Source organism: Sciurus vulgaris (genome assembly GCF_902686455.1).
Source record: "Sciurus vulgaris genome assembly, chromosome: 4".
Classification (NCBI taxonomy): domain Eukaryota; kingdom Metazoa; phylum Chordata; class Mammalia; order Rodentia; family Sciuridae; genus Sciurus; species Sciurus vulgaris.
In genome coordinates this window covers 122,317,379-122,329,582 of record NC_136464.1, presented here as the reverse complement: position 1 = coordinate 122,329,582, position 12,204 = coordinate 122,317,379, and positions in this window count along the sequence as shown.

The following is a 12,204-nucleotide window of genomic DNA, read 5'->3' as shown; positions in this document are numbered from 1 at the left end:
AAAAGACTTGTATCTAATGTTAACTCCAGTCATAGAAGGTGAACAGCTTTGGAAGGTCAGGTCTGAGAGTCAGAGACTTGTAAGGGAGAGAGTGAAGTCTTAAAACTCTTCCATTGCTTTTAATTCTTAAATATCATTGTGCTCTGCAAGTTATTTGAGATTCCAATGTCAGTAAACTAGTCCTAGGGAAAGAAAGAACAACCATGATCAAGTATGAAAAATATGGTATTATTGAAATTTTGAAGAAACATTCACACGTAGCATTGTTGTAGTCCAAACTGTGCCTGCAAAATTCACACGCTGCACTCCTAATCCCCAGTGACTGAGAATGTGACTATAGAAATAGGTTCTTTAAAGAGGTTATTAAGGTAAAGGGAGGTCATGTGGGTAGGTCCTAATTCAAGGTTGATGTTTTGTTCCATCAAGAAGAAATTTGGATATAGTCACCCCACAGGAAAGACCACATGAAGAAACAGGGAGACGGTGGGGGGCAGGGAAAAAATAACAGAATGAATCAAACAACATTACCCTATGTAAATTTATGATTACACAAATGGTATGCCTTTACACCATATACAAATGGAGAAACAACATGTATCCCATTTGTTTACAATAAAAAAAAATTGTATTAAAAAAAAAAAAAGAAAGAAAGAAACAGGGAGAGGAGAGCCATCCACAAGCCAACCGGAAAGACTCAGAAGAAATGAGGCCTGTCAATACTTTTATCTCTGATTTCTGTGTCTTTGGAACTGACAGAAAATGTATATATATCTGCTTTTTGAACCATCCAGTTTGTGGCACTTGGTTAAGACAGCTCTAGCAAACCCAATCAAGCATCCTTCTTTCCTGCTCACTTTCTTTTTTTTTTTTTCTTTTTAATTTATTTTTATTGTAAACAAATGGGATACATGTTGTTTCAGTTTGTACATGGAGTAACAGCATACCATTTGCATATTCATAAATTTACATAGAGTAATGATGTTTGATTCATTCCATTATTTTTTTCCTTCCCCCTCACCCCTCCCACCTCTCTTTTCCCTCTATACAGTCCCTCCTTCCTCCATTCTTGTCCCATTCCCACCCCCCATTAAGTGTCATCATCCACTTATCAGTGAGATCATTCCTCTTTTGGATTTTTCAGATTGGCTTATCTCACTTAACATGATATTCTCCAATTTCATCCATTTGCCTGCAAATGCCATAATTTTATTATTCTTTATGACTGAGTAATATTCCATTGTATATATATATACCACAGTTTCTTTATCCATTCATCCATTGAAGGGCATCTAGGTTGGTTCCACAATCTGGCTATTGTGAATTGAGCCGCTATGAACATTGTTGTGGCTGTATCTCTGTAGTGTCCTGATTTTAAGTCCTTTGGGTATGGGCTAAAGAGTGGGATAGCTTGGTCAAATGGTAGGTCCATTCCAAGTTTTCTAAGGAATCTCCACACTGCTTTCCAGAGAGGCTGCACTAATTTGCAGCCCCACCAGCAATGTATGAGTGTTCCTTTTTCCCCACATCCTCGCCAACAACTATTATTGCTTGTGTTCTTGATAATCGCCATTCTAATTGGGGTGAGATGGAATCTTAGGGTAGTTTTGATTTGCATTTCTCTTATTACTAAAGATGTTGAACATTTTTTCATATATCTGTTGATTGCTTGTACATCTTCTTCTGTGAAGTGTCTGTTCATTTCCTTAGCCCATTTGTTGATTGGGTTATTTGTATTCTTCGTGTAGAGTTTTTTGAGTTCTTTATATATTCTGGAAATTAGTGCTCAATCTGAAGTATGAGAGGCAAAGATATTCTCCCACTCTGTAGGCTCTCTCTTCGCATTGCTGATAGTTTCCTGTGCTGAGAGAAAGCTATTTAGTTTGAATCTATCCCAGTTATTGATTCTTGCTTTTATTTCTTGTGCTATGGGAGACCTGTTAAGGAAGTCTGATCCTAAGCCAACAAGGTGAAGATTTGGACCTACTTTTTCTTCTATAAGATGCAGGGTCTCTGGTCTGATTTCAAGGTCCTTGATCCATTGTGAGTTGAGTTTTGTGCAGGGTGAGAGATAGGGGTTTAGTTTCATTTTGTTGCATATGGATTTCCAGTTTTCCCAGCACCTTTTATTGAAGAGGCTATCTTTTCTCCATTGCATATTTTTGGCACCTTTGTCTAGTATGAGAAAATTGTATTTATTTGGGTTCATGTCTGTATCCTCTATTCTGTACCATTGATCTACCTGTCTATTTTGGTTCCAATACCATGCTGTTTTTGTTACTATTGCTTTGTAGTATAGTTGAAGTTCTGGTATTGCGATACCCCCTGTTTCATTCTTCCTGCTAAGGATTGCTTTAGCTATTCTGGGTTTCTTATTCCTCCAGATGAATTTCATGATTGCTTGCTCTATTTCTGTGAGGATCATCATTGGGATTTTAATTGGAATTGCATTGAATCTCTATAGCACTTTTGGTAGTATGGCCATTTTGACAATATTAATTCTGCCTATCCAAGAACATAGGAGATCTTTCCATCTTCTAAAGTCTTCCTTAATTTCTTTCTTCAGTGTTTTGTAGTTTTCATTGTAGAGATATTTTACCTCTTTGATTAGATGGATACCCAAGTATTTTATTTTTTTGAGGCTATTGCAAATGGAGTTGTTTTCCTCATTTCCCTTTCAGCTGTTTCATCGCTTGTGTATAAAAATGCTTTAGATTTATGCGTGTTGATTTTATAGCCTGCTATTTAGCTGAATTCATTGATGAGGTCTAGAAGTTTTCTGGAGGAGGTTTTTGGATCCTCTAAATATAGAATCATGTCATCCACAAATAGTGACAGCTTAAGTTCCTCTTTTCCTATTCGTATCCCTTTAATTTCTTTAGTCTGCCTAATTGTTCTGGCTAGAGTTTTGAGGACAATGTTGAATAGAAGTGATGAAAGAGGACATCCCTGTCTTTGTCCTGTTTTTAAAGGAAATGGTTTCAGTTTTTCTCCATTAAGAATGATGTTGGCCATGGGCTTAGCATAAACAGCCTTTACAATGTTCAGGTATGTTCCTACCATCCCTACTTTTTCTAGTGTTTTCAGCATGAAGGGGTGTTGTATATTGTCAAATGCTTTTTCTGCATCAATTGAAATAACCATATGATTCTTATCCTTAAGTCTATTGACATGATGGATTACGTTTATTGATTTACGGATTTTAAACCATCCTTGCGTTCCAGGAATGAACCCCACTTGATGGTGGTGCACAATTTTCTTAATATGTTTTTGGATACGGTTTGCCAATATTTTGTTAAGGATCTTAGCATCTATATTCATCAAGGATATTGGTCTAAAATTTTCTTTCCTTGATGTGTCTTTTCCTGGTTTGGGTATGAGGGTGATATTAGCTTCATAGAATGAGTTTGGTAGGGTACCCTCCTTTTCTATTTCCTGGAATACTTTGAGAAGTATTGGAATGAGTTCTTCTTTGAAGGTGTTGTAGAACTTGGCTGAGAATCCGTCTGGTCCTGGGCTTTTCTTTGATGATAGATTTTTAATGGCTTCTTCTATTTCATTGCTTGATATTGATCTGTTTAAATCATGTATGTCTTCCTGGTTCAGTTTGGGAGGAGCATATGTCTCTAGAAATTTGTCAATGTCTTCTGTACTTTCTATTTTGTTGGAATACAGATTTTCAAAGTAGCTTCTCATTATGTTCTGTATCTCAGTGGTGTCTGTTGTGATATTTCCTTTTGCATCATGTATTTTAGTAATTTGAGTCTTCTCTCTCCTTCTTTTTGTTAGTGTGCCTAAGGGTTTATCTATTTTGTTTATTTTCTCAAAGAACCAACTTTTAGTTTTGTCAATTTTTTGAAGTTTCTTTTGTTTCAATTTCATTGATTTCAGCTCTGATTTTAATTATTTCCTGTCTTCTACTACTTTTGCTGTTATTCTGTTCTTCTTTTTCTAGGGCTTTGAGCTGTAATGTTAGGTCATTTAATTGTTGACTTTTCATTCTTTTCTGGATGTGCTCCATGCAATGAATTTTCCTCTTAGTACCGCTTTCATAGTGTCCCAGAGATTTTGATATGTAGTATCATCATTCTCATTGACCTCTAAGAATTTTTTAATCTCCTCCCTGATGTTTTTTATTATCCATGTTTCATTCAATAGCATATTATAGCATAGTCTCCAAGAGTTGGAGTAATTTCCTTTTTTTACTTTGTCATTGATTTCTACTCTCAGTCCATTATGACCTGATAGAACACAAGGCACTATCTCTATTTTTTTGCATTTCCTAAGGGCTGCATTGTGGCATAACATATGGTCTATTTTCGGGAAGGTTCCATATGCTGCTGAGAAGAAAGTGTATCCAACGTTGATGGATGGAATATTCTATATATGTCTATTAAGTCTAGGTTATTGATTGTGTTATTGAGTTCTATGATTTCTTTGGTTGGATTTTGTTTGGAAGATCTATCTAGTGGTGACAGCGGTGCATTAAAGTCACCCAGAATTATTGTGTTGTGGTCTATTGAAATTGAGAAGGATTTGTTTGATGTACAGGGGTGCACCATTGTTTGGAGCATAAATATTTACTATCGTTATGTCTTCCTGATTTATGGTTCCCTTAAGCAGTATGAAATGTCCTTCTTTATCCTTCTGACTAACTTTGGCTTGAAGTCCACTTTATCTGAATTAAGGATGGAAACCCCCGCTTTTTTACTGGGTCCATGTACGTGGTAGGTTTTTTCCCATCCTTTCACCTTTAGTCTGTGGATGTATTTTTCTATGAGATGAGTCTCTTGCAGGCAGCATATTGTTGGGTCTTTCTTTTTAATCCATTCTGCCAGTCTATGTCTTTTGATTGAGGAGTTTAGGCCACTAACGTTCAGGGTTATTATTGAGAAATGATTTGTATTCTCAGTCATTTGGCTTATTTTTGGTTTTTAAGTTGGCTTGTTTCCTCCTTTGAGTGTTTTTTCTCTAAGGTAGTTCCTCCCTTTGCTGACCTACATTGTTGTTTTTCATTTCCTCCTCATGGAATATTTTGTTGAGAACATTCTGTAGTGCAGGCTTTCTATTTGTAAATTCTTTTAACTTTTGTTTATCATGGAAAGATTTTATTTCATCTTCAAATCTGAAGGTTAGTTTTGCTGGGTATAGGATTCCTGGTTGGCAACCATGTTCTTTCAGAGCTTGAAATATGTTGGTCCAGGCCCTTCTAGCTTTTAGAGTCTGGCTTGAGAAGTCGGCTGCTATCCGTATTGGTCTCCCCCTATATGTAATCTGATGCTTTTCTATCGCGGCCTTTAAAATCCTATCTTTATTTTGAATGTTAGGCATTTTCATTATAATGTGCCTTGGTGTGGATCTGTTGTGATTCTGTGCATTTGGTGTTCTATAAGCCTCTTGTATTTGATTTTCCATTTCATTTTTCAGGTTTGGGAAATTTTCTGATATTATTTCATTGACTAGGTTGTTCATTCCTTTGGTTTGTATCTCTGTGCCTTCCTGAATCCCAATAATTCTTAAATTTGGTCTTTTCATGATGTCCCATAGTTCTTGGAGATTCTGTTCATGATTTCTTACCATCTTCTCTGTTTGGGCGACTTTATTTTCAAGATTAAATATTTTGTCTTCATTGTTTGAGGTTCTGTCTTCCAAGTGGTCTAGTATGTTGGTGAGTTTTTTATTTGGTTTATTGTCTCCTTCATTTCAAGGATTTCCGTTTGGTTTTTTTTTTTTTTTTTTTTTTTTTGAGAATCTCTATCTCTTTGTTGAAATGATCTTTTGCTTCCTGCAGGTGCTCTTTCAGCTTATTGGTATTATCATTCATTGCCTGCATTTGCTCTCTTATCTCATCCTTTGCTTCACGAATCATCTTAATCATGTATAATCTGACATTTTCTGACATTTCTTCTAACCTACTGTCATTGGATTCTATTAATATAGAATCTAGATTTGTTTGGATCATTTTCTTCCCTTGTTTTTTCATGTTGTTCATGTATCTTCCCCTCTAGCGCTGCAGATCTGGGGTATTGCAGATTTCCCCCTATAGGCTTATCGTGGCCCTATAGGTTTCCAAAAGCCTTTCTTTAAGGGGAGATCAATATTTGCAGTGCCCAAATCAAACACTATGCAATCCTAGACCAAATAGCCCCTATGGGGACAATAACTTCATGTAAATAAGGGAGAAAGCGACTCTGAGGGAACAGGTAAACAGATGGAAAAGAAAGCAAGAAACGTAAAGAAATAAAAACTTAAATTTTTTTATTAAAAAGGAGAAAAAAGAAAATCTACCGTATAATAGTCATATACTAATGAATCTTCCCAGTGTTCAGTAGCCTAATGTATGAGAAGTACCTGACAATGAGCTTCAAGCCTCCAGCAGGCGTCTCAGGATGGGATTTGCCCCACCCGAAGATTGGAGCTACGGCTTCCAGGATTATCCAAGATGGCTGCTCTGGCTTCCAAATGTGTTGGCAAATGGGGAGCTGCAGCTCAGGGGTGGATGTGGTCATCTGGAGGTCCTGGAGACAGGATGCAGTTGGTCCGGCAGTGGTCCTGGAGGTAGGGTGTGTTTGGTGTGGTTTTGGGATCCAGGAGGCCGAGTGCAATCAGTTGGTTCGGGTTCCCGGTGATAGGGCGCAGTCAGTTGGTCTGGGGGTCCTGGCGGCAGGGAGCAGTCAGTTGATGTGAGGGCCCCAGAGGCAGGGAGTGATCGGTTGGGCTGAGGGATCCTGGAGACGGGACTCAGTCAGTCTGGCCAGTTCCTGCTCACTTTCAAAAAAAAAAAAAAAAAAAAAAAAAATTGACCTGTGAATATAGACTTGGGAAGGAATAGCCCATCAACAGATTAATGCTGTCTAGCACACCTACATTACCATTGTGCACAACTTCTTAATTTTCATTTCTTCTTTGTGTCTCAGGTTTCTGAAACCCCATTCTATATTCACTTTGGGCTTCCTCTAGAAACCCAATATTCCTTTGTGAGAGTATATTTTCAATCTTGTAGCTCAGTGGCCATTTCTTCTCTTGCTTCTTGTGTAAATGTGTTTGTAGAAGAAATTTGCCTCCTGCAGAATCACATTTCACATGTCAAGTGAAGCAATTCAAAACCAGCTTGAGTTAATGTGGATATTTGCACTAGCCAGAAGACTCAGAGCATACACCTTTGTGGTTTCCTTCTTTAACAGGAACATAAAAAAGATTTGGAGCTGCTAATTTTGCTTTACTTATCCATATGGGTTTGGCATTTACAATTTAAAGGTAGGCCATCCCTGGTGCTCTAAGATATGGAATTCAGCTGCCAAAACATTTTGTGAAACAATATCTAAAGGAATGTAAAGGAGTTAAGGTGCTGTTTTGCTTAAAGTAGAATCATTACTTCATCAATGCTTGCTTAGGAAATGCTGAGCTTGGGAAGTAAGCAGTGAAAATGTGTGTAGTAAAGCCGCTGCACCAGCTAACAGTACAGGTGTTAGCTTGCAGTGTCACAAGCACCTAGCCTTTGCATAAGGTAGTCTGGAAGTGTCCATACTTTTTGCTTGCGAAGCCCCCAGCAGTAAGCCTTTGCTTATAAGATCTCAATTGGGTTCTGCTAGATGTTAAGCTTTACAAGATCTGTCTTGCAGAACACTGCAGTGCAGAAAGCCATTTGTGAGCCCTGTGTGAAATGAGCGACATTGCAGCCATTAGACAGGGAAGCACTGTTTGGGGAACTCCAACGCAGAACCCCCTGGTATGGAAATGCCCAACTCAAGCTGGCACTCTGTTCTAGCTCAGAGCTCAAATTCAAACACAGCTCCAGGGGATCTGAGTAACCCACCAAGAACCAAATGCCAAATAGCCTGTTTACTGCAAGACCCCTGACACGCCATAAAGCAAGCATGGAAACAAGACTCCTCCCAACAGTGATACCTTATACCTACTGATCCCCTTTGATCTGTCCTACCATAAATAAAGAAAGCTGGGCTTCTTCATTAGAGCCAGATCCTCTGGGCAGCTCTATCAGTCATGCCCTTGCTTTAAAAATATTCTCACCTTTGTCTTATATTCTGATATATTACTTTCATAGCTTTTATTTTGCAGCCAGTCCATCCCTCTGATGAGTCCCATTCCCTCACCCATATGGCATGTGATCGGGAGACTGCAATGCATCAAGTGGTCCCTTGTGAGCATTTTGTGAGGGCAAGTGACTGCCAAGCTGGTGCCCAGCACTTCTCCTGACAGCATAAGCATCCTTCCTTAAGGTGATGCCTTTGCTTAAGTTCCTGCAGCCCCCACAGAGCTGGCTTACACATCTTTAGCCAAAGGCTCAAATGTAAAAATTTCCCCTGAAAAAACAAAAGCCTCTCCCAACATTGAAAACCTTCCCACATACTAAAAGCTAAGGTCCAATACCTTGCATCCTGGGCAGAAGAGTAGTTGTAATCATTTCTCTAAAATATTGTTTTGTTTTATGATTTAGAACATATGACCAGTAGAGGAGAATTTAACATCTCTGAAATTAACTGCCTAAAACTGCAGATATCCCAGAAATGGACAGGATTTGGTATAACATGCACTATTCAGGAAATCAGGTAATAGTAGCTAGTCTCTGTGATAAGAACAGTAGGGTTTAGGCATACAGCTTTGAGATAAATCACTGCTCCTTCTCAAGGCAGAAGGAGTGAAGTGGTGTGGAGGCCAGTAGGCAGCCTAAGAACTTTCAAAATGGACATGAGAAAGAAATGCCTTTTTTACCCCCAAGAAATAGTGAATGTTAGAGACCTCTCTTGGGGAAAACTACTGATGTAAGGATATTTCAGGAACAGGGACGGGGGCCTCCTGTTTTATGAGAATGAGGGATTAAGTATACCTAAGGTAGCTTTAAAAGGCTTAGGGAAATAGAAAATCAAATCCTTTGGAAATAAGGTTTAAGGTTTTTAGACCAGGCACAGGTTTTCACTGTGTTAGGTCTGTTTGAAAAAGTCATCACCAAGGTAGGCTGTAGAGATCTTTCAGGATAGTTCCAATTTGAATATCACTTTCAAACTTAAAATTCCATAATTGTCTTTAAAAATGGTAATCCAAACCAATAGTGAACCAAATCAGCCACTTAATATTAATTGATATTCAAAGAACATCTCGTAAATATAACAAAAGCAAAATACAGCCACAGATGCAGTTTGTTTGAGTTAGTGACTGTCGAATTACAAAATCACCTTTCTTCCTTAAAATGGTATAAGACTGCCAAATCCACTCCAATAGAGAGGACCCTCATGCTGTTTGGCTCCTGGGCTCCATATGCCTTTGTTTGTATCTGCTTTCATTCTCCTCAAACTCCTCTCAAAAGGAGCAGAGAACCTGCAATTCATGTCAGGGCACTCAGCCAGATTAGAAGCTGCCGAATATCAACATCAGGTTTTGTAAGAAGAATGAAGTTACTTAAGCCTTCTCAGTCACATAGAAATGGTGTTGTTGGATGAAAAGTTATGCAGTTTGAGTCTCCATTTCCACCCTGCTGAGAAAAGATAATTTAGAAGTGAGAGTGTGAGGTTATGATGTGATTTGGAAATTTTTTTTTCATGTGCTCTTCTTGCTGTTTTTGTTGTTAGTGATTTTTTTCTTCTGTTCCTTTGTTACACTACATCAAGGAAAGCAGAATGTGAATAACTTTACATGGTACCTTTTAAGAGGTGTTGTGGTTCTGTGTACATCTTCCACTATTCATTATCCTGTGCTGAAAAAGAGATGACATTTCTGTGTTTTCTTTTGTTAGCATTTCGCTCTTTTCTTCCCACCAAATGACGCAAGGAAGTTTAGAGATGACATGACTGGGTTATAAGACCTTTTATATAATCAGTGCATTAATCCATTGATACAGACTAAGTGGGTGTAACTCTAGGTAGGTAGTGTGTGACTGGAGGAGGTGGGTCATGGGGGGCATGCCTTTGGAGTATATTTTTGTTCCTGGTGAGGCAGTTTTGTCTCTTTCTGCTTCCTGTTTGCCATATCCTTAACTGCTTTTTTCAACCACACCCTTTCACCATAACATGCCAAGGAATAGAGTTTGCAGTCTATGAATTGAGATCTCTGAAACAGTGAGTCCCAAATAAACTTTTTTTCCTTTATGTTTTTCTTGTCAGGTCTTTTGGTTATAGTGAAAAAACAAAACAAAACAAAACAAAACAAAAAAAAAATAATAAAACAATCACCAAGTAGAATTAATTAATAGCTCCAAAGTACTTTAAAATTATATATTTCTGTATATACCTAAATTTACAGAATATACCAGAAAAATAGTACTGATATAGAACTTAAGATAGAATAAAATCACAAAATATACATACAGAAAGCTCTATATCAGTACTATTTTTCTGGTATATTCTGTAAATTTAGGTATATATAGAAATATATAACATATTCCCCCTGATGGGCAGAATCACAGCCTTTGGGTAGGAGTCCCCTGTTCTTCTCCTTTACTAGCAAAGCATTACAAATTATTTTTTCCTTTTTCTCAAAACCATGTCCTAATTATTGGATTGGCATTGGGAACAAGGACCAAGCTCTTATAACAAAAGGGACACATGAGTCTAACATATTTATAAAAACATCATAGATAGATATTAAGGGTTGAAGAAATGGAACTACAATTTTGTTTTATTTCATTTGTTTATTATTTCTTTATTGGTACTGGAGATTGAACCCAGGATTGATTTATCACTGAGCTATATTCCCAGGCCTTTGTATTTTTATTTTGAGACAGGGTCTGGCTAAGTTGCTGAGGGTCTTGCTAAATTGCATAGTCTGGCCTACAATTTCCAATCTCCTGTCTTAGACTCCTAAGAGGCCTGCTGTGTTCTACACACCAGTTAAGGAGATACAATTTTGAAGAAAATAGTTTGCAAATTACAGTAACTTACAGTAACATAACTGCCTTTTTAACCATCAATTTTAGCTAGAAGAGGATTTAAAGATAATGGAATACAGAATCTGTCTTTCAGATGGAGATTCTGATGTGGAGAAAAATGCCCAGCATCTTGCCTAAGAGCATTTTACTAATTAGTAAGAGAAACTTTCACAGCATCCAAGGTCTTTGACACAAAAATCTGATCACCTTAGATATGTTGACTTTATTTCGCTACTTTATTTCTTTTTAAATAATGAAAATTCTGCTAAAAGATTTTAAAAATTTTGAATGAGTAAGAAAAAAAGAATCCATATTTGATTTGCCCAGATAACCCATTGGTCCTTATGTTTATGTAACATGTTGGCAAAAGGATCACAAAGTGCTTGTTTATGTTTCTAAGAATCCCTCTATAATCTTTAGTAAAAATTCCTGTGGTCCATTTCCAAAATACAGTATTTAGATTTAAATGTAAAATTACTTCAAATTTAAGAAAGACAGTGGAGGGAAGATCAAAATGAAAAGTTACAAGCAGTTGACCCCAGAGTATAAAAATTCACATCCCTTGACAAACAGGAGGGAGAAGGAAGTCCACCCCACCACCTGACCAGCAGAGATATATGGTGTAATTGCCAAAAGGCACTCAATCCAAGGAATCTTTTCTGGCAGGAGAGAATAAAGGGAGATGGGTTCAACTAAATAATCCAAACAGGAGACAGTAATACCTAGGTGACCTGGGGGAAGACTGCACACCCACAGTACTCAGTCAGTGAGGAACTGGGGAGGGGACCTTGGGCTCTAGGGAAGTAAATGCTGGTTGTATCTAATCTGTATGTTCCTGACTACCAGGCACCAGATCTTGCAAGACCTTCATTAAAGTCAAGTCTCACTTTTTGCTTTTTTGCTGTACCTTGTGTCTGGTAGTCCATTCTTTGGGTTTGGAATGGTGATCATGTTCCTCACAGTATGATATGCACAGTTTTGCATTTCTCTGAGATAAGTTGCAAAGAAAGAAAGGTAGCAATTTTGAACAGATATACATAAGAGTGCCAGATATAGGTGATGAGAAGAGAGAATGAAGGCAATTTGAAAAACATACTATATTCTGATTGGATTAATTGTGATGCCTGCCTTTGAGTTATGAACAATTAATTGGGGGTATCAGATTGCCAAACTGCAAAAACCTGAATGCTGAGAGCTCTCTAAGAAAGTACTTCATACAGGGCACCTAATTAGTGCTGAACAGATATTTTCAGATATTGACTCGGAATGTGATAAACTCTGTAATAATGCTTGCAGGCTGACATAAGGAAGAAGGTGGTTGTTGT